General features: G+C 39.8%; 1 non-coding gene across 1 annotated transcript; it reads right to left on the bottom strand.

Annotated features, from left to right (window-relative positions):
• Positions 1-13,507: 13,507 nt before the first annotated feature.
• LOC142444123 (small nucleolar RNA SNORA15) lies at positions 13,508-13,642 on the bottom strand. The gene has a single exon (XR_012783786.1). It is a non-coding gene; the product is annotated as a small nucleolar RNA SNORA15 (small nucleolar RNA).
• Between the last annotated feature and the right edge of the window lie 11,708 nt (positions 13,643-25,350).

Genomic DNA, 25,350 nt, shown 5'->3' with positions numbered 1-25,350 from the left:
ATAAAACTTCTGAAGCTGGATAAGCCACAGAGAGACCTCTGCCAGCACTGAGATGCTTACAACGGCATTGGACCCAAAGACTTTCTACCCACTGGCTTTGCATTTGGCGCCATTGCATATGTTTTGTGAGTCTGAAGAAGAATTTGTAGATTGGTTTTGGACATATGGGCTAATATCAGGCTTATGCCCTTGGACTGGACTGGGCTGGGATGTTTTCTCAATGTTCAATTGCTTATGCATACAAATCTCTTTCTTATACACATTTGTGTGTCCATGGATTTGTTTCTCTAGTTTACCCAGACTGACACACCACACGTGGGTGATTTTAAGGCACTGGAAGTTAATCTCTAACAAATCTACTCCTTCTTTGTCAATAGTTCCCAGGTATTCTTGATTGATTGTAGCTGTATCTTCCGATGGCAGCTGTCTGCTAGTGTGTGTGAGTGTGTGAAGGGATTCGGTTTAGAACCCACTCTGCTTGACTAGTCTCTATTTCTCAATATGTTTACAAATACAGCAATGAGGACTTGAATATAGCATTTGAAAGACAAAATTCAAATCTATAGCATCTTCCATGTATACAATTACTAAGAAATCATTGAGCAATCCCTCATATACTCAATAGATTAATTAGGCACAGTGGTCTAGCTATATGTAACTGAAACATATCCCTTTCCCCTGCCTATAATTTAAAGTCAAGTGATGCATTATGGATTGAGCTTTAACATCACACATTGTGTGTTGGGATAACACACATACACACACATGAAATTCTACTTGGAAAGAACCATATTAACCGTATTAACTTCAGTGTAGGGTATGTCTTAACACAACCACATTTGAGAAGATATAAAGGTGAAAATTAGGCCCAAAAGCAAGCAAGGTCAAATGTAGAAGATAGATACCATGTAGACCTTTTCAGGCAAGAAGAAGAAGAATGTCAGAGAAGTTAAGACTAGAGTCCCTCTGCCACCCCTGAAGTAATATGTCTAACCTTCTAAACGGAGAGAATATTTTTTGTCTGTTAACCTACTGTTATAGCCCATCCTAAAACCATTGCCATCAAGTAAATTCCAGACACATTCACCCTCTGTAGTATTTCCAAAGCTGTAAATATTTAACAGCAAGAATAGAGCCTTATCTTTCTCCCAAGAAGCAGGGCATGGTTTTGAACTCAGGACCTTGTGGCTAGCAGTTCAACTCTTACTGGCCAGTGCCACCAGAGCTCTTTTTTATGATAGCAAAATATGACAGAAGGTGAGTGATGCACTAGTATAAATAACCATAGGGTCTCTGAGTGGGGCAAATGTTGAAAGTGTCTAGCTTCTAACTAAAAGTTTGGAAGTTTGAGTCCACTTAGAAGAAACTTGGAGGAAAGGCCTGGCTAGCTACTTAAATCTTTGAAACCCCTCTGGAGCATAGTTTTACTTTGTTACCTAAGGGGCACCCATGAGTCAGATTTACTGTTAAAGCAACCTGTTTACAAAGAGCAATAATGAAAATGAATTAACATGCTATTAAAGAAGTATGAACAAGACCATGGCGGCTGAGTGGTCCTCAAACTTTGTGTTATGTTTCCCATTACTAAATATTTTAAGAACATCTTATAATATGAAATATTTACCTCTTTTATACTAATATGTCACATCTATACTAGTGCATACTTATACAAAAGTTAAAAGATGGTATAAAATTGACTAAGCAATATATAAAACATAATTGCAATATGTGAACAGTACATTTCTCTTTTTCATATAAATATTAATAAAGTTCATTCAAAATGTGTTGCTACCAGGGTTGCACTTCGTCCCTGGATGGATTCCTGCCAAACGATACACCTCTGTCACCAGTGGATGGCCATCGACCAGTCTCTCAGTAAGTGGCTCGTCTAAGTCTCATATAAAAATGTTACAACCAAAACATGGCATCCGAGAGGATATAATGAGCGAGTGCAATGAGCGGCACAGAGGGCAAGTCAGAAGGTGACTGGATTTTTTTTTTGGGGGGGTGGTGGTGGTGATCTTGATATATGCTCTTGAATGACAAAGGACAATAATGGGGATTTATGATTATGGTTTAGAGATGATAGTGTGACCTATACAACTAATCTGATTGACAAGTTATTGTTTAGAATATAATTTCATTGATGAAAAGCTCGTGTTGAGAGAAAGGTGGTGCCATCTCTGCCCTTTAATCCTTATTTCATTGGGTTATTTCCATAACTTTTAATTAGCTGACTTGTCCGAAAACATTAGCCAAATGATGAGAAAACCAAACCAAGCTCATTGGCCTGGAGTCCCATCCAGCTCACAGCGACCCTGAAGGGCAGAGGAGAACTGCCCGGAGGGTCCCCAAGACTGCAACTCCACAGGAGCCGAAAGACGGGGCTCCCTCCTGAACAGCAACTGGTGGATTCGAATGGCTGACCTTGCAGTTAGCAGGGCAGTGTGCCAGCCATGATGCCCCACGGTGAGAGATTGCATAACTAACATCTAGATGAGCAATTCAGCCATCTGCATAAGCTTTAATATGTCACAATCTAGTTCATGGATCAGTAGATCAAGTATCCTGGAAAACAGAACTCATCACCTGGGAAAGCTACATTCCCCAGCAGCCATGCCTGACTCCTAGAGCCAGTGAAGTTCTAATTTAAATATTTATATAAATCAGAATATATATATTAAATACTTTGGGTGAGTGTCCCAAGTTGCCCACTGCCTCCTGGCAACTCCATGCCCAAAAATTACCAGACTGGTGTGATCCCCAGGGACAGTGGCTCCCCAGTGGTTTGTTTGCCAGGCTGGTTTCCTCTAGAAACTGGTCAGCATCGTAGCAGCCCACAAGCGTCCCCTGCCAGATGGGGGCTGCTTGCACGTGAATCCCGCCGGGGTTTCCTGGGTGAAGGTAAGAATTCAACCACGGAACCACCTGTTCCTTCACAGTCTTTTCCTTTATAGTTAGTAGCCTCAGTTTATTTGTTGTGAAGAATAAAAGTATCAATTATTTAAAAATATAATTGTAAATAGATGGTCAGATTTTTTTCTAGACATTTTACACTAGATCCTTATTTTCTACCTATGCTGTGTGTATATTCCAATTAAGAGACCTCTGGTCCAGAGAATGTGAACTTCTTAATATCTGAACGCTTAGAGAAATTCACAAAGCTACTCCACAGTGAAGGTGCATAGATTTTGGAAAAGAGGGAGCACTTTGGAGGGGATGAATGGCATGAGACCATCATGGAGCCATGAGAGTACAGATCTGTGGTTCTCAACCTTCCTCATGCCGCAATCCCTTAATACAGTTCCTCATGTTGTGGTGACCCCCGACCATAAAGTTATTTTTGTTGCTACTTTTTAACTGTCATTTAGCTACTGTTATGAATCTTAACGTAAATATCTGATATGCAGGATGTAGTTTCATTGTCATAAATTTAACATAATGAAACCATAGTGATAAATCACAAAAATAATATGTAATTATATAATATGAAATATTTATTTCTGATTATAAATAAATGAAATTTTGTCTTGAAACATGATGTTTCATGGGTAACAGTCTTCACATTGGGTACTCTTACATGGGTGAATCTGCATGTGGGTGGACCTGCTTAGAGACAGATAGATGAGTGGTGTCTCAGTACCTAAGAATATCAGAAATATGTGTTTTTCGATGGTCTTAGGTGACCCCTGTGAAAGGGTCGTTCAACCCCCAAAGGGGTCATGACCCACAGGTAGAGAACCGCTGGTCTAGAGGCTGTTTGAGTTGGAAAACTTTTGAGACAGAAAAGCCTAGCTTGTCCCTCACAGCAATTTAAATATTGTTTGAGAACCACAAATATATCTTTGCAATCCACTGAAATTACCATTATCTGAATAATATACTCAAAAATGTTTCCATTTTACTTCAGAATCACATGCACGTACCAAAAAGGTCACACATGGCTCAAGACATGCAGTTTGCTGACCTGGAGCAAGAAAGGTACTGAATACTAGAATGTGAGCTAGGGACTTTATTCCGTAGTCTGGGGAAGGACAGAAGGATAGAAGCCACAGACATTCAGTGGAGATATATATATATATATATATATTCAGATATATATGTATATATGTATTCATTCCCAAGCATACACATGCATGTATGCACACACACATTGTTTGGGAAGATACGTAACAATTATTCGGGTACCTTGTGAGGACATGTGTCTTTTTTATCCAGTGAAATCTGTGAGGGCCAGAACATGCTCTACAGAAGGCCTTCACTTGTTGATCTTGCAAGTTTTCCTTCTTTGACTGGACTTAGTATTACTGCTTTTCAACATTTCCTTTCAGTAGAAAATGATTTTACCACCTTACCCAGGTTTCAGCTTTCACAGATTTTATTGTATGCATTGTCCTCTCAAAGCCTATTATATAAGCTTTAATGTTTTATATATTTCCATATATATTATGCATACTCATTCATTATGTATTCTTACATTAAGAAAATAGTCAGAAAAGCAGGATTATATGGAGAAAGATGCAATATCAGGATTAGATCTCTGGAGGCAGATGATACAAACTTGCTTGCTGAGAGTGAGGAGGACTTGAAGCCCTTGCTGATGAAGATCAAATATTGCAATGGATTTCAATTCAATGGATTTGGATTTCATTCAATGTAAAGGAAACAAAAGTTCTCACAACTGGACCAAGAGGTAACATCATAATAAAAGGAAAAATATGGACGTTGTCAAGCTTTCATCTTGCTTGGATCCCCAGTCAATGGTCGTGGTAGCAGCAGTCAAGAGATCCAAAGACTCACTGCACTGGGCAAGTCTGCTGCTCAAGCTTGCAGCGGTTCTCAACCTGTGGGTCACGACCCCTTTGAGGGTCGAATGACCCTTTCACAGGGGTCTCCTGATTCATAACAGCAGCAAAATGACCGTGATGAAGTAGCTATGAAAATAATTGTATGGTTGGGGGTCACCACAACATGAGGAACTGTATTAAACGGTCAGGGCACTAGGCAGGTTAAACAGCAGAGAGGGTACTGAGGACTAACTGTGCCTTACCCAGGCTGGTGTATTTTCAGCCACCCCATGTGCATGTGAAAATTGGACATTGAATAATGAAGACTGAAGAGGACTAGATGCATTTGAACTACGGCATTGGTGAAGAATATTGAAAGTAGCATGGACTATCAAAAGAACAAACAGATCTGTCTTGGAAGAAGTACAGCGAGAACGACCTTTAGAGGTAAGGATGGCGAGACTACATCTCACTTACTTTGGGTGTGTTATTATCAGGAGAGATCAGTCCCTATCATGCTTGGTAAAGTGGAGGAGGGACAGCTAAAAAGAGGGGGGCCCACGACGAGATGGCCTGACACAGTGGCTACAGAGATGGGCTCAAGTGTCAGAACGATGTGAGGATAGTGCTGGATGGCAGTGCTTCGTTCTGTTGTATTTTGGGTCTCAATGCGTTAGAACACACCACCAATAAAAACATTTCCTTATGTGCTCATGTGTTACATACACCAACATGATGCTATTCCAAAGGCTGAATCACTATGCAAAGTTTTTATTGGGTGAAAATTACTGAACTTTCCTTACCTTCCACCTGCTGCAGCCTCCCCGCGGACAGGCTTGGATGATGGCCAGGTAGAGGTGGCAGAAGTGCACGCTGCAGGCTGCATCCTGCATCCTGCTATAGTGTCGCAGACGCCAATTCTTTGGCCCTGATTGGGGTGCTCTTCTGCCCTGGGACTCTCCAGCGTGTGCTCCCCTTTGCCCTGGAGTGACCACTTCCGACTCTGCTTGCGCTTCTGGATCCTTTGCCTTTTTGGCAGATGGGGCTCTTTCCTGTGTCCCCTTACTGGACACCCTGAATCACTTGTCCCTCCTTCGCGCTGGGTAGCCAATTTGCTTTCTGCATTCCTAAGCACCCTCCTCCTCAGGCCCTGAGGCCAGATATAAACTGGACCTCCCCCCCAGCTCAAGTCTCTAGGCCCAGAGCCTGCTCTCAAGACCACCTGAGATGGTGCTGGCAGAGGTACCCACTGCTTTTCTAATACTACTCCCCACTTCCTGCTCCCAGGACCAGTGTGAAAACTCAAACTCAGGAAGCTGATCGGGCTGCCTCACTAACCTCTGGGTGCTCCCTTTCCACTCCCTCACCAGCACCCTAACTTGGACCACCCCCACCCCCACGATGGCACTATGGGACTCCCTGTCTGTACATGTCATGGTTTTTCTTGCAGGCTCCTACTCCCTCCTCCTGCACCATAGACTTGTCCTCAGAAGCTGTTCATGGGGCTGGTGCCTCTAATCTGCTCTCTTTGGTGGTCCTCATACCACCCTAAAGCTGAGCTTATGGCTGAGCCTGCGATGCCCCTGCATTCCCAGGCTCACGTCCACCCTCCTTCTGCATGGTCACACTCACGCTGGTCAATCTTCCAGGCTGAACTGTAGCCTTCAGAGTGGCTGTCGGCCCCAGGTGAAACCATGACCTGCTGCAGCCTGTGTCTGGAAGCCTGGCACTCAGTGCTAACCCCACAATTCCATTCCTGCACGCCCTAGGAGTACTTTGAGACTGCTTGACCCTCATTAATTGGTCCCCCTCCCCATGATGCTGTGAGGGCCCACCCCGCTCGATGGTACTGTCCATTACCCACAACCAGATCCTTCCACCTGATCCCCAGGGTTAGGGGCTTGGCTCTCTTCTGGTTCCACATCCCAACCTCACCTCTGATGTGAACACAGGACCGCTTGATAACAGGTTTTCTACTATTGTCATAAATGTGAATGCCATATAACAAGATCGTCATTAAGTGACGAGTAGGCATATTTTCATTATAGACATTTTGCTCTAGAAGATATTGAATTAAGGAGTCTCCCTCTCTTCTTCAACTCCCCCTCCCTCATTTCTCTCTTTAGATAAGAAAGTGTTTTTCCACAACCTGCCTGCCCGTCTCTTCACAGCTCATTATTGGAAATACTAATGTGGCAATAATTAAGATGCTTGTAGCATGGCCAGTAAATGACTGAAGTTGAATTCAGAGGTAGTGAAACTTGACTGCCAATGAAGCCAGATTGACAATTCTTTAGGGGATAGGAGCATGCCTCTGTGTCCAATGTTTTCAGCTTAGGAACGCTAGGGGAGTGGCGGTGCTGCTAAGAGAAATGGTGATTCTTGGGAAAGAAGTGGTTCTGAAGGGGTCACTGATGGTGTGGCAGGAAACTTAGACGTGCCTGAGAGAACACGGGGGACACGGGTATGGAAGACAAGGCAGGGAATCCTCTGCATGCTGTAGATGGTTCAAGGCAGCGACACGATTAATGAGTGGATTAAAGGAGATGATCAGACAATGTTGGGAATCACATCCCAACATTTAACTCGGAATGTTCCAGTTAGATCAAAAGCAATCTTGCCTCTTAATCTAGTCATTACTTACAGATGCTTTTGGTGGTTGTGCTTAGAAAGCAAGTTTCAGTCAACTAAGGGAGCTACTTAAAACAAAAGCTCTCTAAGAAGCAAGGTAGTACAAAAGACCTAAGCATGATTTCATGGAAAAAAAATAACAAGGTAAATAAAAATGAAAGTTTCTAATAATTTGACAGCAGTATTATACTTACTGAAGAAAGAAAGCAGTATTCATTTTTATTTACCTAAAAAGAGAACTTTAGAGTTTAAAAAGTACACATACTGATTGTTAAATACCTATAAAGAATAAAATGCTTTCTTAGAGTCCTTTGATATTTCTATAGCATGAAGATTTGAAAAATATAGTAACTTCAATTTTATTATGTAATTTAATACATACTTCTATTTAATGTAAGTTATATTTCTTAGGAAGCACTAATCAAAGCATTAGAGAATCAGAGTACATTCATTCTATGGAAGCTCAGTGGGAAAAGAATCAGACACAGTGTGTAGTGATAATATATGCCAAAAATGGAGGAGAGGTTGTCCAGATAAATTTGTCAATAACCTAGAAAAATAAAACAAAAAGAAAAATGGGGCATGCTCATTGAATTTACTGCTAATTTATTTAGATCTCAGCGACTAGACCAGACTTGTTAATATAGATTCCAAATTCATGTAGAAAAATTGCAAGAGATTCCTAGAGAATTTCAGTTACGTACTTGGGGAAGGGCAATAATTATGAGAAGCATAATCTTCCTTATCCTGACTGATGAGTAACGGGAGAGCCTATATGAAGCAATGGAGCAAGGAGGCAGCTCTGTAAGGAGAGGGTGGCACCGTATCGACAGCAGGAATAGAAGTACAGAACTCAGGTACCATGAAGTCACCTTCCAGTTATACTTCTAACAAGCCAGACCCCATGTTTCAGCTCTGCAGTTTGTAAGCAGAATGAAGAAGACTTAGAAAGTGTTTAGCAGAGAAGATAAAGTAATTAGGAAATCAGATCTACAAGTATAGGTTAAAATAGCTATGATTATTCAACTAAACCAGAGAGGTCTGGGGTTATATAATAGCGCTTTTATTTAAAGAATGGCTTAGTCATAAATGATGATAATCAACTAGTCTCCATTTACACAGCAAGGGTCAAAACAAGAGGAAATGGGCCTCAACTGCATTGTGTGGGATTTAGATTAGACATGGGGAAGAATTGGTTGAGTGGGGTGAATTACTGTGGAAGGATATGGAATTTCCTACTTGGGAGGTCTTTAAAAATAGTCTCTCAAGTGACAAGGCTAATTTAGAAATTAAATCCTGTCTAAATAATAGGGGTGGAGATTGGTGGATTGGATGGAGTAGGAGAGCAACATACACTCTTAAAAGACCCAATCTTAACATATATTCATTCTTTTGAAAACAATACTGGGTATAAAGTAGAATATTGCACCATCAGTGATAGATGTATTGTGGTCCATTTTCATTAATTTTCTTTCTTTCCCTGTTAATATGGGGAGATGTTTGTGTAAACACATCATAATTATCTCTGGTAGCAATTTAATTCTCTTGGTTATGTAACAAGTGCCCAGAAAGTCCAGATGTTGAGAAATCTCTGCTCTGAGAAACACTCATAACAATATATTGCATCATTTCAAAAGTTTATCAATCGATCAGTTTAATTCTTGATGTTCACAAGATGCTGTAAGAATCTGAAAGGGGAATAGACAATGATTTCTAGGCTTGAAGAGCATGTGACCTGTCTGGGGTGATTGGATGAGCCGTGGAAAATTGAGGCATGATGTTTGAGAGAGGGTTGCTGGACTGCGTGTAGTGGGATAGTTGTCCTGGAAAAGCCAGAGAGTGAAATTTCTATACTGAAAGTGTAACAGGGGAAATAGGTTTTGAAGGACAGGAAAGGAGAAGGGGTGGCCTTAACTGAGTGAGGCCAATGGAAGCAAAGGATGAAAACTGAGAGGATCCGTGTTCGTGCCACGATTTCGATACCCTGAGGAGCCGTGAACCACTACGGACTTTGAAATGAATTCCTACTTGTTCAGATGTCACCCAGACGCTGTATGATTCAGTCCTACTGACATTTATGACTCCATCTCAAATTACTTTCTTATGCAACCTCCATTCCTTTTCTTGGTCACTGCCCCCAGTTTGTCCGAGTTCAAGTTCCAGTTCTGCCATTTTATAACACTGCAGCCTTAAACTGTGGTTGTTTCATCTATCTCTCTATAAAAGAGAGATAATAGTAAAATTTATCTCCAAGGTATTTTTTTAAAGATTAATTAAAAAATGAGAAGTGCTCAGGACAGCACCCGGCAGATTGTAAATGTCAATAAAATATTATATTATTATTAATCCTCTCTGCCACCCTGCCTAAGAACATCATCTTCTCATTGGAAACCTGTCTTCTCATAAGCAATCGGAATTGGTCTCCTGTGTCTCCCTGGCCGTTCTACTTCTTTCTAGCACATTCTCATTTGCCATGTAACCCTAGGCTTCGGGTACTTAGGTGCTGTTGAGTCAGCTCTGATGTTATAGACCAGCCCACTGGAGAAATGAAATGTTGCCAGACCCTGCATTGCCTTCAAAGGTGTCCTGCAGTCTGAGGCCATTCATAGTGGTAGCCAGTGGGTTTCTCCCTCCTCCTAAGGGTCTTCTTTTCCATAACCCTCCTCTTTACCAAGCATGATGTCCCTCGGTAGGGATTATTCCCCCCTGAGAGCGTGTTCAACGTAAAGGAGAGGAGGTGTCAGCATCCTAAACTTCTGTATGAAGCTGAAAAACATACAGAACGTTGGTCTTTGAGCTTCATCAATAAGTGCTTCAAGTTCTTACAAATTCTGGGTACAAACATCAGCATTTTTCCCCAATTACGGAGTCTCGTGGCAACCATGTTCCAGTCACACTTGATTTCCACACTCTATGGGATATAACATGGAATGAATGCTGTTGAATACCTAAATAAATAAAGAATAAATAATTGTTGCTGCTGCTAGTTGTTGACTCAAAGTTATATTACCCTTATGTCCAACAGAACAAAGGTTGCCCAGTCCAGTGCCATCCTCATATTGTCGATGTGTTGAGCTGATTGTTGTGGCTATTGTTTCAATATTGGGGACTGATTTCTGAACTTTAATCTAAAGCTAATTTATTATTTCCTCTGGTAGTCGATGGGATATTCAAATAATTGATGGAAGGATATAAATCTATAGATTGCTATCCACCCATTCCCATCGCATTTCTTCAGCCCATTCTATTTAGTGATTAGTTGTAAAACGTTAAGAGGACCAACAAATTACTAGAATAGGTAATGAAAGCATATGATACAAAATTTAATGATTAATTTTAACTGTCCCCACTCAATATATCTGTATTCAATGGGTTTTCACTCATTTAAAACTTTAAGTACTACCATCAACTACATACATACATAGCTATCACATCACAATTTTTATATTCATTCATGTGGTCAAAGTATGAGATATAGTCCCCAGCTAATGGTTGTAAAGTATTTTTTGTAATTTTTTTCTTCATCGCTTCATCGATGGTCGAAGTGGAAAGAATACGAGGACAGGAATCAGGGAACATTGCCGCCCTAATTTCTTTGGGCTTTGGGTCTGCTTTTCAGGGGGCTACAACAGCTCTCCCTCTGATTCTGGAGTTTGAGTTTATGGACCCAATGATGGGACTGGGATGATATTCTGGGTTTCCAGAATGTAGATGAATGCTAGTTCCATTAACATCATGCTGTTTTATCAGTCAGGTGATTTGTTGCTCATTTTTGATTGCTTACCAATACTTTTTTTAAGAGAAGAAAATCTAATGTCAGATGTAATTATAGCAGTGAAGTTGTTGATATCTTAATGAAAAATTTATTGGCAATATTGGAATGTTTTATCTGAAAATAGTTTGTATTTTTATAAACTACTAATAAATATTAACACATAGTACTTATTAATGATCAGTGTGACAGATAACACAAATCTTATATACAATGTCATTACTTTTAAAGGCAAAATATTTTAAGATGACACAGAAGTGAGAGATAAAAGATGAGGACTGTATTTGAGAGAGCGAGTCCAAGTGTTAGAAACTGTATCTATTAAGAATCAGGTAGGTCTGTGCTATTGGCTTTCATCTCAGGGCTGGATCTTTTAGAGGCTGCAATTATATTACTGAAATAGTTAGAACACCATTCGCAGTGTTTCAGGCATCTTAACAAGCAAGTGGGTTAGCTTCATGGTGGATCAGATAAATTACTAAAAACTCAACAGGCAAGGATAAAATTAGCCATGGCATATACAGCCTGCTACTTACTCTCGTCTATTAATTGGGTTGTTTAGTGACTGACCTGATCCACAATTTAGCAATCTGAGCTAATTAACAGAGCTAGCCTGACTGTACGAGGCTCTGGTTAATTACAATATAGACATGGCCCCATCTGTTCTAGTTTCGGGAGTGATGGCAAAAATACAGTGACGAATCGTCCTACTAGGAGCCACTAAACTGGTGAGATGATCAAATCCCCTCATATCCCTTTCAGTTTGGTCATCAATGCGCTAAGTAAAATATATCCTTTCCCTTTCTTTTTCATAACCATTTGTAAAGTTAATCTTACGTATTCTAGAAATCTCTAAAACAGATTCTTCCTGTTTTCTTACAATAAAATATCTATCTCTGCTGGTTGGTCCATACAAGACAGTGCAGCATGTAACAGATTGACTAAAAGGGTTAAGCAGTTCTCAAACAAGATTAGTTCGGCCAATCATAGACTATATTAGCATTCTTCTTCTATACAATTATGTTACTGTTGATCCTATATATAATGGATCCAAACATTGTCTGTATCCTCCTGAACAATGGGACTTATTATATCCATTGCCTATGGCTTCGGAGATTGAAGAAGATGATGAATGGCTTAACACAATGCAGGTGGTGCAATCATCAGTGAATGGTACCTTTTGTTGCTAAGTGCAATGAGTAGATGAGAGCAACCTCAATGCAGTTACTCATTGTTTCTCAATCATCTTTGATGGAACACTGAAGGTTCAGAATCGCCTGAAGTAGAAAGTGATATCCTATAGAAGAGACCACCCAAGAAATGAGGACAAAGAGCATTGTTTTCAGTTGTGATCATGTACTCCTCTCTTATTGTCTAACTATGAGATGACACTAGTAAAAGAAAAAATAAGCAAAACTGTATGAAGTCAGCTAACTAAAACAATGCTTCTGAAGGAAACTTCGTGTGTTATAAAACATAGTTGTTTTGAGAATTTGCCTATTGAGAACCAACCAACCAAACAAACAAACTTTTTATTATGAATTGGGCAAAGATTTATAGAGCAGATCCTCAGTTTTACCTTCATCAATTCCTACACATCTTGTTTCATTTTATTCATTGCAATCCCCTCAGTGGAACATCATTCATCCAGCTTCTTTCTGTGTTTCCTATTTTCATTCTTCCTTTTTCCTTAATCCTCTGAACTTTGTCCTTTGGTAGATGCTGCTTTTATGGTTGCTTTCTCTAACAAAGAGGTTAGTTCAGTTCTAGACAATCTAGGGCCCTCCCTGGGACCGTATGTGTTTCTGAGTGGAACTTTGCTCCACATCTTGCTTTCACACTAACACTGTGCTCCAGCCATGGGGTATTCTTTCAGGAGATCACCAGGCCTTTCTTCTGTGCATCTCTGGGTAGGTTTGACCCCCAGTCTTAGGTGTGTGTGCCTTCCATGAACTTCACTGTAAGGTTGAGATTAATATATTAGAGGTAGGGAGGAAAAAATGAAACAGAAAATTTCATTCTGCTTTGGCTTCTCCAACTGAGAATGAATAAAGAAAAGCTATGAAACATTGAGGGGAAAATGTCAAAGTTTCTAGATTGTGGAACCTGGGTGAAATTACCTGTGGGATTGAAACTACTGCAGAATGGAGTTTAATTCTCCTGGAATCAAGATTTTGGGGACCAAGGAGATATGAAGATCCACCCAAGCCATTTCCCTGATATATTCTTTTATTTAATAAATTCACGATAAGTCAAACAAATCTAGTAAGTAGCTTAGTCAAGGCTTAGTTTTCTTTTTTTAAATTATTTTTAATCTCTTTGTGTTCACCTTTACAGATGACATGCAATGTAGAAGACACAGCACACCGGAAGCATGGTAAAGCGAACCGATACTGTGGCATGGTGTCTGGCTGTGTAGATTACAATAAAAAACCACAGTATTCAGCCATGCGTAAGGCTTACTTTTGCCTTAAGCATTGTGTTCTTTTGAAGAATTCTGTAGGTGGAGTCCATTTGAAGACCTGGAGACCGCAAGCCAGACTAGAAGCTGCATGAGAGTAAACTGCTGTATTAAAGGAGCCCTGGGGGCTCACTAGGAGCCCTAACGACACAGTGGTGCACTGCGGGGCTGCTCACCTCAATCTGCAATTCTCAACACAGCTAACCCTCTACAGAAGACAGATGGGGCTTTCTGCTCCCATAAAGATTTACTGTCTGAGAAACCCTACTGAGCAGTCCGACTCTGATCTATAGAACTGCTATAAGTTAGGATTGACTCAAGGGTAATGGGCTTGGGTTTGGGTGGCCTAGTGATTAAGAAGTAGACTGCTAAGGATAGGTCAGTGGTTTGAACCCCGCCCCCCCCCCCCTGCTCTGTAGAAGAAAGATGTGGCACTGCATGCATTTGAAGATTATAGCTTTGGGAACCATAGGATTGTTCTCAGTTGGAATCAACTGGATTGCAATTGGCTTAGGATTTTGGTTTGTGTGTTTGTATAGAACCATTGTTCTGGCCTTGATTCAGTGGCAGTGAGATAACCCGAGGTGTACGACTCTTTAGACCTCCTTTAAATTTTAGAACTACTTTGACTTCCTACTTGAAATGGTACACTAATTTGCAAATGTAATATTAAGTAGACGTCAATCCATTTTTATTATTGGATTACTATGATTTTTGTTTTGATACTGTCCAGTCTAAAGAGAAGATGGGGCGACAATGAGAGAAAAATAAAAGTAATGCGTTGGAATTCAGCTTTGCAATATAACAGCCTTAGATACTGAGGAAGCCAGGCCAGAGTCAACAGAGGCAGGACAGGGCATACGATTATCCCGGAGTGGTTTTAATTCTGTTACATACAAGGTCTCAATGAACAGGGATCGCCTCAAGGGGGAGGGGGCGTCGTGAGAAGGAACCTCTCTTTTATACTTGTCTTTCCCTTGTCTTTGTTTCTTCTCTCCATCATGTCTTGGGGGAATAATATAAGATTTGGGGCTGAAAGGTAGGATTATGAGATTTCTGCCAGGAATTATCAGATGTACAAACTAGAGAGTTCTCTCTGATTTCCATATTTCCCAAAACAATGGGAAAAAATTTACCTTAGTTGTAAAAAGAAGATAATATTTTCCTCATAGGGTTTCTGGAAGGATTAAAATCAGTCACAGGTATGAAAAAATCACTTTGTAACATGTAAAGTAAATATGGATGTGGGTGATTAGTATTGCCAATGCATTTCCTCAGACTCTGCTTCTTTCCTCTCTCCCTCAGAATTCCAAGTAGCAGATGGCAACGAAGAGAGGGAGAAAATTGCCTTCCTACCATGTTTTTATAAGGTAGCTTCTTATCTTTAAGAAAAGGCTTAGTGATAACAAAATGGATCTTTGGCTCTGTCAGGCTTTATTCCAGTTTTATGATTTTATGACAAATAACCTGCCCATATTTCCTCCCTGGGGTGTTTATTGCTTTTTTCCTGGGCCCGGGGCAATCACTATCCTCTTCTAAATCTATACTTTGAGGTCCTGAAAATGTTTTCTTCTTCTTCTTCTCTGAAAAAGCACACCAAGGAAGGGAGCAGGTTCAGAGGCATGCTTGCTATTGGTGTGGATTGCATGGTGGGTACTTCCCAGGTTTCCCGTCACTGTGTCTGCATTAGCATATGCAGATAGTAGTCAATGCGAACTTAATCCTTCATTACCCTTGTCTTGGAGAGGAAATCCAAGGAGAGTACAAGCCCACATCTTCCTCTGCATTGGAGATGGGCATGATTCCCGTAGTGATCCAAACAGAGCCCAGACCCTTGTTTCCTGGCTGTGTGTGCTCTGCTACTCGAGGTACCAGGGCTGTGTCCTAGCAGTATTCTCAATTCATTGCTTCCCTAAAATCAACACAAATGCTTATTTAGCTCTGTCCATCCAAATTGCTCCCAAATCTCCTGGCTTACCAGGACTGCAGTTATTCCCCACCCAGGTCCTTAGAGACTGTGAGGCCAATTGCTGTCACTAGAAACAAACTCTGCAATAACTTGATTACAGTTCATCCATCCCTAAAATGCATACTGTAAGGTTCTAGGCACCCTGCACTTTGCATGCAGATGTAAGTTATGGATGGGACCCGCCTCCTAAGAATTTGGATTTCTGTTAGAAGTCAAACTTGTACCTAAGAATAGCTAAGCAGATAAATGGGGGGAAATATAGTCAAATTTAGTAGTGGCTTTCCCACTTGTTCTTTGTATTTTAAGCAAGAGAAAAATCTTTGAAATTGTACATGGGTATAAATATCATTAGAGAAAAATCCTATTTTCTCTGGTGCAAGTGAGATAGTGTGGTTTCTTTGCATAGAAGGCATTGAGGATTTTAGAAATAGATATAGCTCAATTGTTGTCCATTGCAGTTCAGTTAGCTCTTCCTCGTCAAGCTGTGTACAAGAGAACAAAATATTACCCAGTCCTGCACCATATGATGGCCGTTGATAATCAGACAACATTCTGCTGTGATTCATAGCATCGCCATTGACTAATTACCACAAAGGGATGGCCGATCCTTTCCCCTGGTAGGTCTTAGTCTGAAGCCTGTCGATGATGGGTGACAACGGTGTTATTTTAAATCCTAGTGGCTTAGTGTCACTGCAGCGCTTTTGCCACTATGGTAAGACAAATTCACAGATGGGTGGTGGATAATTCAATTAGGACTTTTTGATCTAGGATGGAAGAGGGATGGATCAGAGATGTTCCAGAATGAAGACCATCGTGTTTGAGCAAATGTTTGCAGTTGTCAGGTACCAACGAGTTGGCGACCCTCTGTAAAACTGAACGGAAGGGCCCTTTCCTGAGTCCTCCTACAATTGTTCTTATGTTTGAGGCCATTGTTGTCGCCATTGTGTCAATCCACCTTGCCCGGGGAGTCTTCCTCATTTTCGCTGCCCCTCAACTTTACCAAGTTGGATGTCCTTCTCCAGGGACTGGTCTCTCCTGAGAACATGTCCCAAGTCCAAAGGTCATTCTTGCCTGCAAGGAGAATTCTGCCCATACTTATTCCAAGACAGATTTCTTTGTTCTTTTGACAGTCAATATTCCTCACCATCCATACATTATTCATACATACATATTCATACAATAATCTGCATTCCTCACCAGCACCGTGATTCAAATGGTTCACTTTTTCTTCAGTCTTCCTTATCCAATGCCCAACATGCATGTCAGGCAATTGAAAATTATCATGGCTTGAGGCAGGTGCATCTTAGTCCTCAAAGTAATATCATGGCTTTTCAATGCCTCAAAGAGATCTCGTGCAACAGATTTACCTACTGCAAGGCATTGTTTGGTCTCTTGACTACTGTTTCCATGAGCACTGATTGTGACTCCGAGAAAGACAAAATCCTTGGCAACTATGTTAGTTAGAGGAAATAAAGGCTAAATATTGCTTTTGAGGTGATTTTATCAGGCTATAGAGTTATGCAATGGTCTTCAAAGCTGATTGTTCTTTCCAAACGCCATTTGAACTACGTTTTCACCATCAACATACCGAACATGAAACATTACCTAACCCGTGAATAAAAAGCCAACTATATAAAAACTGAGCTGGAAATCCAAGTATGAAAGAGAAACCCATAATATCACATGCTGTTTACTTTAAATAATACAACAGACAACTTAGCACTTTATAAGCAAATTCGAAAAGCCTTTCATAGAACTGAGTGGATACAATCCCACTATTCAATTTTGTTAAGCATATCAGCACAAAGGAAATGCTCAGAGAAAACGATGCTGCACATTTATAAGAAAGTGTGCACGTGAAATTCTAAAAGAAAGATACAAACATGGCAAACCTTGCTTTTGAAAATTCTAAATTCCTTTCCAGTCCCATTCAGACAAACTGCCTAGTTTATGCAAGGGGACCTTGAAAGGTTTGTGAAAGTATCCCATTATCTATTACATCTATTTTTTTAAACATTTTATTAGGGGCTCATACAACTCTTATCACAATCCATGCATATACATACATCAATTGTATAAAGCACATCTGTACATTCTTTGCCTAATCATTTTCTTTTTTTACATTTTATTAGGGGGACATCTATTTTTTTTTTTCATGAACTCTTAGGAGCCTCTTCGTGGATCTGCTAGAGCTGCAACCTTCTGAACCTGGGATCCACCCTCAAAGTAAAAGTTGAGTTCTAGGCACATTCTCTTGGGCTTGCTGTTGTTTTTTGTGTGTCCTTAGATTCATTTTGAGTCATAGCTGTCTGGAATGTCATGCTTGTGAAGGCAGCAGGTGCTTTTCATAGGAGCAGAGCGCAGGTTTTCCTTCCGCATTACCTGATGGGCTATTAACTGGAGGCTAGAAGATCGAACCCCCAGCTGCTCTACAGGAGAAAGATACATCCATCTGCTCGCATTACAGTTTACAGATTCAGAAACAACACGGCAGCTTTTTGTTTTGTTTTGTTTTTTCTATTTTTGGAGTTGCTGGGTGTGTTTCCAGTAACAAAGTCTTGCTTACCAACTGAGTGGCTAACTATGAATTTAATGGGATATATATATGAAATTATATATAAACAATGTATATTATATATATATTACCACTATGCCACCAGAGTTTATATTGAATTGAATATACATAGTAAATATGTAGATAGATAGATAGATAGATAGATAGATAGAGAATTGATCTCTATCTATCTATCTCCACCATGGCTCCTACACCAAAGAAGAGGCAGTTGGGCTACTTAATCTCAAGGTCAGCAGTTCAAAAACACCAGTTACTCTGCCAGAGCTGGATAAGGTTTTCTACTCTTGTAATGAGTTATGTTTCAAAAACCCTAGGGGCACTCTATCCTGTCCTATAGGGTCACCGTGAATAGGAATTGAGAAACTAGCAGTGAGTTTTGAGCTCAGTCACTGGTGTAACCAGGGATTCCAGAACTATCCTGACTTTCCACTGTGCTGACCCACACCCAGCGGCATCGTGTGGAGTGAGGACGATACGAATGTTCTCTAATGGAAGGCACTTAGAGTCAATTTTTGAAGGTAAACAAATTGACAATAAATATATGGAGCCAGAAGAGTGAACTGTGGACAGTCCTGTATTTTATAGTTTATGGAAGAAAATAATAAACTTCTCCCCTGATACATAATAGTAGTGAGTTTTGATGCTGAAAGTAACTTTCTGAGGCATCAGTAATTAAAGAAAAAATAGGATATAATCATGCTAGAGAACATACTGAGTTATTTCTCTATGTTTATATTACCTATTAATTCATAATTTAAAAATAGAAAATGATATTATAAAACTCTTGACCTATGAAGTAGCAATAAAAATGACAGCAGCAAAATATATAAAGGAAATGATACTTGTAGAAGTCTCATTTAATTAATAAAAAATATTGCTATTTAAAAAAAATTTGTGACACATTTGTCAAACTTCTAACTTCTACCTTGACTTTTCTCATTTTAAGATAACCATTTTGGTTCTAATTTGATATTCATAATTTTGAATGTTTTTATTATTAACTGACTCCTTACTATATAAATTTCATGCTGTACCCACCTGAATTCTTTACCAAATCTGAGAAGGAAATGTAGTATTTGATAATAGTCAAATATATAGGAAGCAATAAGTAGGCTTTTAAATGTGGTCCTTGTGAATTTCAAACCAGTGACATCAAAGAAACATCAGGAAAATATTTTCTGAGGAGTCAACTTCTAAGCTTTAATTTTCCAGAGGTTTATCCTACATTTTAGGGATATAAGAGGACTTCAAAACGTTTCTGGAAATTTTTCATTTTCTTATAATTCCATTTTTCCATGAACTGCTTGAAACCTCTTTAATATGTACGGAACAACTGAATGACCACAAGCAAAGGAACGGTGTGAAGCCATACCTTATACCATATAGAAACATTAATTCAAAGAGCATCAAAGATCTAAATAAAAGAACTAAAATGATAAAAAAAATCTTCTCATAAGACACTAGTGATGCCTTAGTATCTAGTTTTGAGCAATAAGTTCTTAGATATGACCAAAAAATGAGTACCAATAAAACACAAATTAGATCAATTGAACTTCATAAAAATTTAAAATTTTGTACAAAAAAAGAATTAATAAAACATGTGAAGAGACGATCTGAAAAATAGGAAAAGTATTTGGGAAGTACATATCTGAGGGCTTGATTGGATACTTCATACAGAACTTCCATAGAATTTTTATAACGAATCATCCAAAAGATAAATGACCCTATCAGAAAGTGAGCAAAGGAATTGAACGCATTCTTTACTAAAGAAGATGTTAAAATGGCCAATGAAAATATGTTTGACATCATTAGTCATTAGGCGACTGCAGTCCACAATGAGGTTTTCACTTCAGTCCAAAGCCAGGTGCCATCTTTGTCCCATTAGAACTGTTAGTCATAGAATTTGAGTAGCGGATGTTTTCAGAAGTAGCTTCCCAGGGATTTCTCCTGAGACACAGCTGAGAAGACTCAAACTTCCATCCTTTGGGTTAGCAGCCAAGTGTGTTAATGTTTTGCACTGTGCAAGGACTCCTGCCTCTGACGGGGATGGCTCTGATAAGATAAAGGAAATAGTGATAAAGACATGGAAAAATCAGAACCCTCGTCCATTGCTGATGGCGTTATGAAATGGTCTAGACACGGGAAAATAGTTTAGAGGTTTCTCTTCAAAACGTAAAGAGGGTTATTATCAGTGTTTCTGTTAGATGCTGTGGATTTCACCTGCAGATGACTTTATGTATCCAAGAAGTGCTGTCTCATAGGGGATTTAAAGTATTAATATTTATGGTAGCAGATTTCCAGGTATTTCTCCTGTGAAGCAGCTGGGAGTCCTTCTGTTAGCAACTGAGTACTCACCCCACCATAGCTGAAGCCAACAGGGGTCCATACAATTTCCATTAAGTCAGCAATTTCACATCTAGCCTTACAAGGAGGGGTCAAAAAGTATTGCTACCAAGCAATAAAACCTTTATTAAATGAAATATGTTGGGCAAGCTATCAGGAACCACCAGTCTCTGGAGAAAGACATCATGCTTGGTCGAGTGGATGGGCAGCACAGAAGGGTAAGCCCTCCATACGATCATGTGGACATGGTAGCAGCCGAGATGGACTCAAACTTAGGGACAGCTGTGAAGGTGGCTCAGAACTGGGTGGTGTTTTGCTCTGTTGTCCATCGGGCGAGAACTGCCAGGATGGTCCCTGACATTTAATAACAAAAATATCAAGATGTGAAGCTATTGTTTCTCAGCTTATCTTCCATCGAGATCTACATAGTTGTCAAAGGGGTGGTTTTATCCCTCGAATCCTTTCCCAAAGAACTCTGCACTCTTCAGTTCTTACCACATCCAAACGGCAAATCTGGCATCCTTTAAGGCCCTCCATCATGTTCCTTTTCGCTGTTCTTTGGACTTGGGGAAACCAAATCTAAAACCCCAGTAGTGGAGCTCTAGGATGATTGGGGGAAATTTTCCAAATGAAATTCTCTTAGGACTACTGTAGCTACTCACAAAGAACAAGCAGGTTCATTGTCAGAAGAAAAACTAATATTACAAATTTCCTGGTACTTTCTCACCACTGTAGGTTTTATTTTCTTGATATTTTTTTCCGAATAAGCCCCAGTTTATAGTCCTGTCTACTTAAAGAAACACTATAAAGTTTTCCCTTTAGAATTGCAAAAATCCCCCCCAAACCAAAAAACAGTCAACATAAACTTCTGAGCTGCCCACTAGGCCTTGAGATTAACTGATCATGGAGGTTCTTGGGAACCTCAGACACTCCTGTTATCAGTGGACTGTTATTTTTAAAGCCACCATACTTAGACCAGAAAAAATGTATTATTACTAAGAGAATTTGTCTGCAGCCATCCAATGATCATAGGGACATGTTAAATAAAATATATTTTGCTTGGAATAAGCCCATTCATGTATGACCTAGAACCCAAGCAGCAATAGATGATAGATTATATAGATAGATAGATAGATGTTTTTAAAGCATATCTATGGAGAATCAAAAGAATTAAAGGCAATAATTGAAACACTTGTGCATCGATTTTCATTGCACTATTACACTAGTAAAAATGTAAAAATAACCCATATGCAAGTGGATAAGTAAAACATGATATGATTCAAGTAAGAGTATCTGCCTTGGGGGGAAAAAAAGGTAGTTAACATGCTAGATGAAAACTAAAAGGTTGGACATTTGAATCAACTGGGCAGCATGTAGTAAGAAAGGCTTGGTTCTCCACTTCTTAAAAATAAGGCATTTTACACCGTAAGGAATATAGTTTTACTTCAGTGCACACGGGGTTGCTCTTGGTTGGAACTTACTTGAGAACAATGTGTCTGTATGTATACAAAGGAGCTTCAAAGTTTGTAGAAAAATTTCATGAACTTTTAACTCCAATTTCCCAAAAATTCATTAAAGCCCCTTTTAGATGAGTGGTTACGAAGAGCAGACGAGGGAGGGAAAGGGGAAGTATTTTGTGAAGGACACTGAGTATCTCTTAGAGGGGATGAAAATGTTTGTAAATAGTGACAGTTGCACAGTATGGTGATTCTAACTAATGTTGCTGATAATGACTTGAAAGATTAATAATATATCTAATTTTAGGAGGCTCTAGTTATAGGTTTGTTTATAGATTTAAATTTTTAGTTATATGTGATAGTGTGCTTATGCTGTGTTATCAAGACCCCTAAATTTGTCCCTACTTTTATTGTCTTTATGAGTTTAGATTGTAAAAGAAAAATGAATATTCAGTTTTTAACATTTGATGGGCTTAGGCCCTTTATCAAAAATCAACTATCCATACGTGGATGAGTTTGTTATTGACTTCTCTATTTAAATCCATTGATCTTTTTATCTATTGTTTTAATACTACAGGACTATTTTGAGTACTTTAGGTTTTGAGATCAGAAATCAAGAGGCTCTACTTTGTTCTTCCATAGCAGAGTCTTGCTAGTCTGGGGGCGGGGGGGTCTTTCTTCTCAGTATTATCTCAGTTGGTGTTTCCTTTCATATTTTGTTTAAAGAATGGCGATGGGATCTGAATTAGGATTGTATCATTTGGCGTCCATTTTTTTTTTACATTTTAGTAGGAGCTCATACAACTCTTATCATAATCCATACATATACATACATCAATTGTGTAAAGCACATCCGTACATTCTTTGCCCTAATCACTCTCAAAGCATTTGCTCTCCACTTAAGCCCTTTGCATCAGGTCCTCTTTTTTCCCCCCTCCCTCCCGCTCGCCCCTCCCTCATGCGCCCTTGATAATTTATAAATTATTATTTTGTCATATCTTGCCCTATCCGGAGTGTCCCTTCCCCCCTTCTCTGCCATCCATCTCCCAGGGAGGAGGTCACATGTGAATCCTTGTAATCAGTTCCCCCTTTCCAACCCACTCACCCTCTACTCTCCCAGTATCGCCCCTCCCACCCCTGGTCCTGAAGCTATCATCCACCCTGGATTCCCTGTGCCTCTAGCTCCCATATGCACCAGTGTACAACCTCTGCCCTATCCAGTCCTGCAAGGTAGAATTCGGATCACGGTAGTTGGGGGAAGGAAGCATCCATGATCTAGGGGAAAGCTGTGTTCTTCATCGGTAATACATTGCACCCTGACTGACCCATCTCCTCTCCTAAACCCCTCTATGAGGGGATCTCCAGTGGCTGAAAAATGGGCTTTGGGTCTCCACTCTGCACTTCCCCCTTCATTCACTATGATATATATATATATATTTGCATGATGCCTTATACCTGGTCCCTTTGGCACCTCGTGATCACACAGGCTGGTGTGCTTCTTCTATGTGGGCTTTATTGCTTCTGAGCTACATGGCTGCTTGTTTACCTTCAAGCCTTTAAGACCCCAGACACTATCTCTTTTGATAGCTGGGCACCATCAGCTTTCTTCGCCAAATTTGCTTATGCACCTTTTTGTCTTTGGCGATCCTATCATGGAGGTGTGCAGCCAGTTATATGATTTTTTGTTCTTTGATGCCTGATAACTGATCCCTTCAGGACCACGTGATCACAAAGGCTGGTGTGTTCTTCCATGTGGGCTTTGTTGCTTGTGAGCTAGATGGCTGCTTGTTTATCTTCAAGCCTTTAAGACCCCAGTCACTATCTCTTTTGATAGCCGGGTACCATCAGCTTTCTTCACCACATTTACTTGTTCACCCGCTTTGGCTTCAGCAGTTGTGTCGTGAGGGTGAGCATCATAGAGTTCCAATTTAATAAAAGAAAGTATTCATGCATTGAGGGAGTGCTTGAGTAGAGGCCCAAAGTCCTTCCCATTTGGCGTCCATTTTAAGTAGTACTGACATCTTTCTATGTCTATAGCCATGAGATATTATTCCATTTATGAAGGTCTCTGTGGTTTCTTATCATGGTGTGTTGTGATTATTTATCGATGTTTTATATCTCGTATTAGATTTCTTCTTAAGGATTTATTGTTCAGGTAGCTATTTAAAATGACATTATCTTAAGAATTATATTTTGAGAATTCTCCTTGTTAGTTTAAAAGAATTCACTAATTTTTCTGTCCAAATAACTGGGGAAGAATTCCTTCCTCAGTGTAGCGTCAACTTTAATGATATGGATGTAACAAAGGTTTCAGGACCTTCATGTACTGATGGGACATGGCTCAAAATGCAAAGACACAGCTGCCAATGTTCATTAATAATTGGAATATGGCATATACAAGTATGAACCTAAGAAATTTGAGATCATCAGACAAAAAGTTGAATACTTAATGAGTGTTATTCTACACATTAGTGAACTGAAATGGACAGGTATTGGTCATTTGAATCAAATATGCTTATATTTTATTATGCATGTGTTACCAACCCAGGTCTAGCTCAGTATTACTGACAGACATACAGAGACTCTATCAAAGTGAAAAGGGAAGCATTTTTGATCGATTCAGCAAGGAGGAAGCTGGGACGAGCGTTACCAAGGAAAGCTCACAATAAGAAGGTGTGGTCGTGGTGCTTATACTTTTTATATAGGTACCAAATAGAGCAACTGTTTATACAGGAATTAACTTGAGGGGATTATTAATATGTAACAGATTACATGGAAATGGTCATGAATATGCATTAGGACCGATTGATGAGTCCTGAAATGATAGGGCTTATATGATTCCGTGATTTCGAATGTATTTTGAGTAGGCCTGGTGACGTGTTTGTGGTGTCTTTTGGTTCCTTGACTGAAACACTTTTGTTGTGAGGTTACCTGAAGGTTGGGCCTACGCCTTCTGCAGCATGTGCCATGGGCCTGGTCTGGTCAAAACTGACATTCACTTCCTGGGATGGGATACTTTCCTTGGAAGAAAGAGATCTAGGGAGAGAAAGATTATCAGGAAGGGAAGTAGTTAATTGTGGGCAATATATGTGGTATATCCCAACTACTTGTGACAACGTGTCATAGCCTTAAAGTTAAGTTTCTTGAGGAAGCTGTGGGACTCAAAGTGTTATACAAACTTAGCAGGTTGGTTAGTAGTCTCACATGGAAAATAAAAAGAAGATGGGAGTCACATTCCCGGTGAATAAGAAAAGTTTTCAGGAAGAAACCCAAGCTGCAATGAAAGCATCAAAAACAAGACTGCAGGAATTGATGTTATGGTTGTTGATATGTAGATATATATGTATGTATTTGA

Source organism: Tenrec ecaudatus, chromosome 3 (genome assembly GCF_050624435.1).
Source record: "Tenrec ecaudatus isolate mTenEca1 chromosome 3, mTenEca1.hap1, whole genome shotgun sequence".
In the NCBI taxonomy this organism is placed as follows: Eukaryota; Metazoa; Chordata; class Mammalia; order Afrosoricida; family Tenrecidae; genus Tenrec; species Tenrec ecaudatus.
Note: the sequence above shows the minus strand (reverse complement) of the source record. Positions and strands in the feature narration are given on the sequence as shown.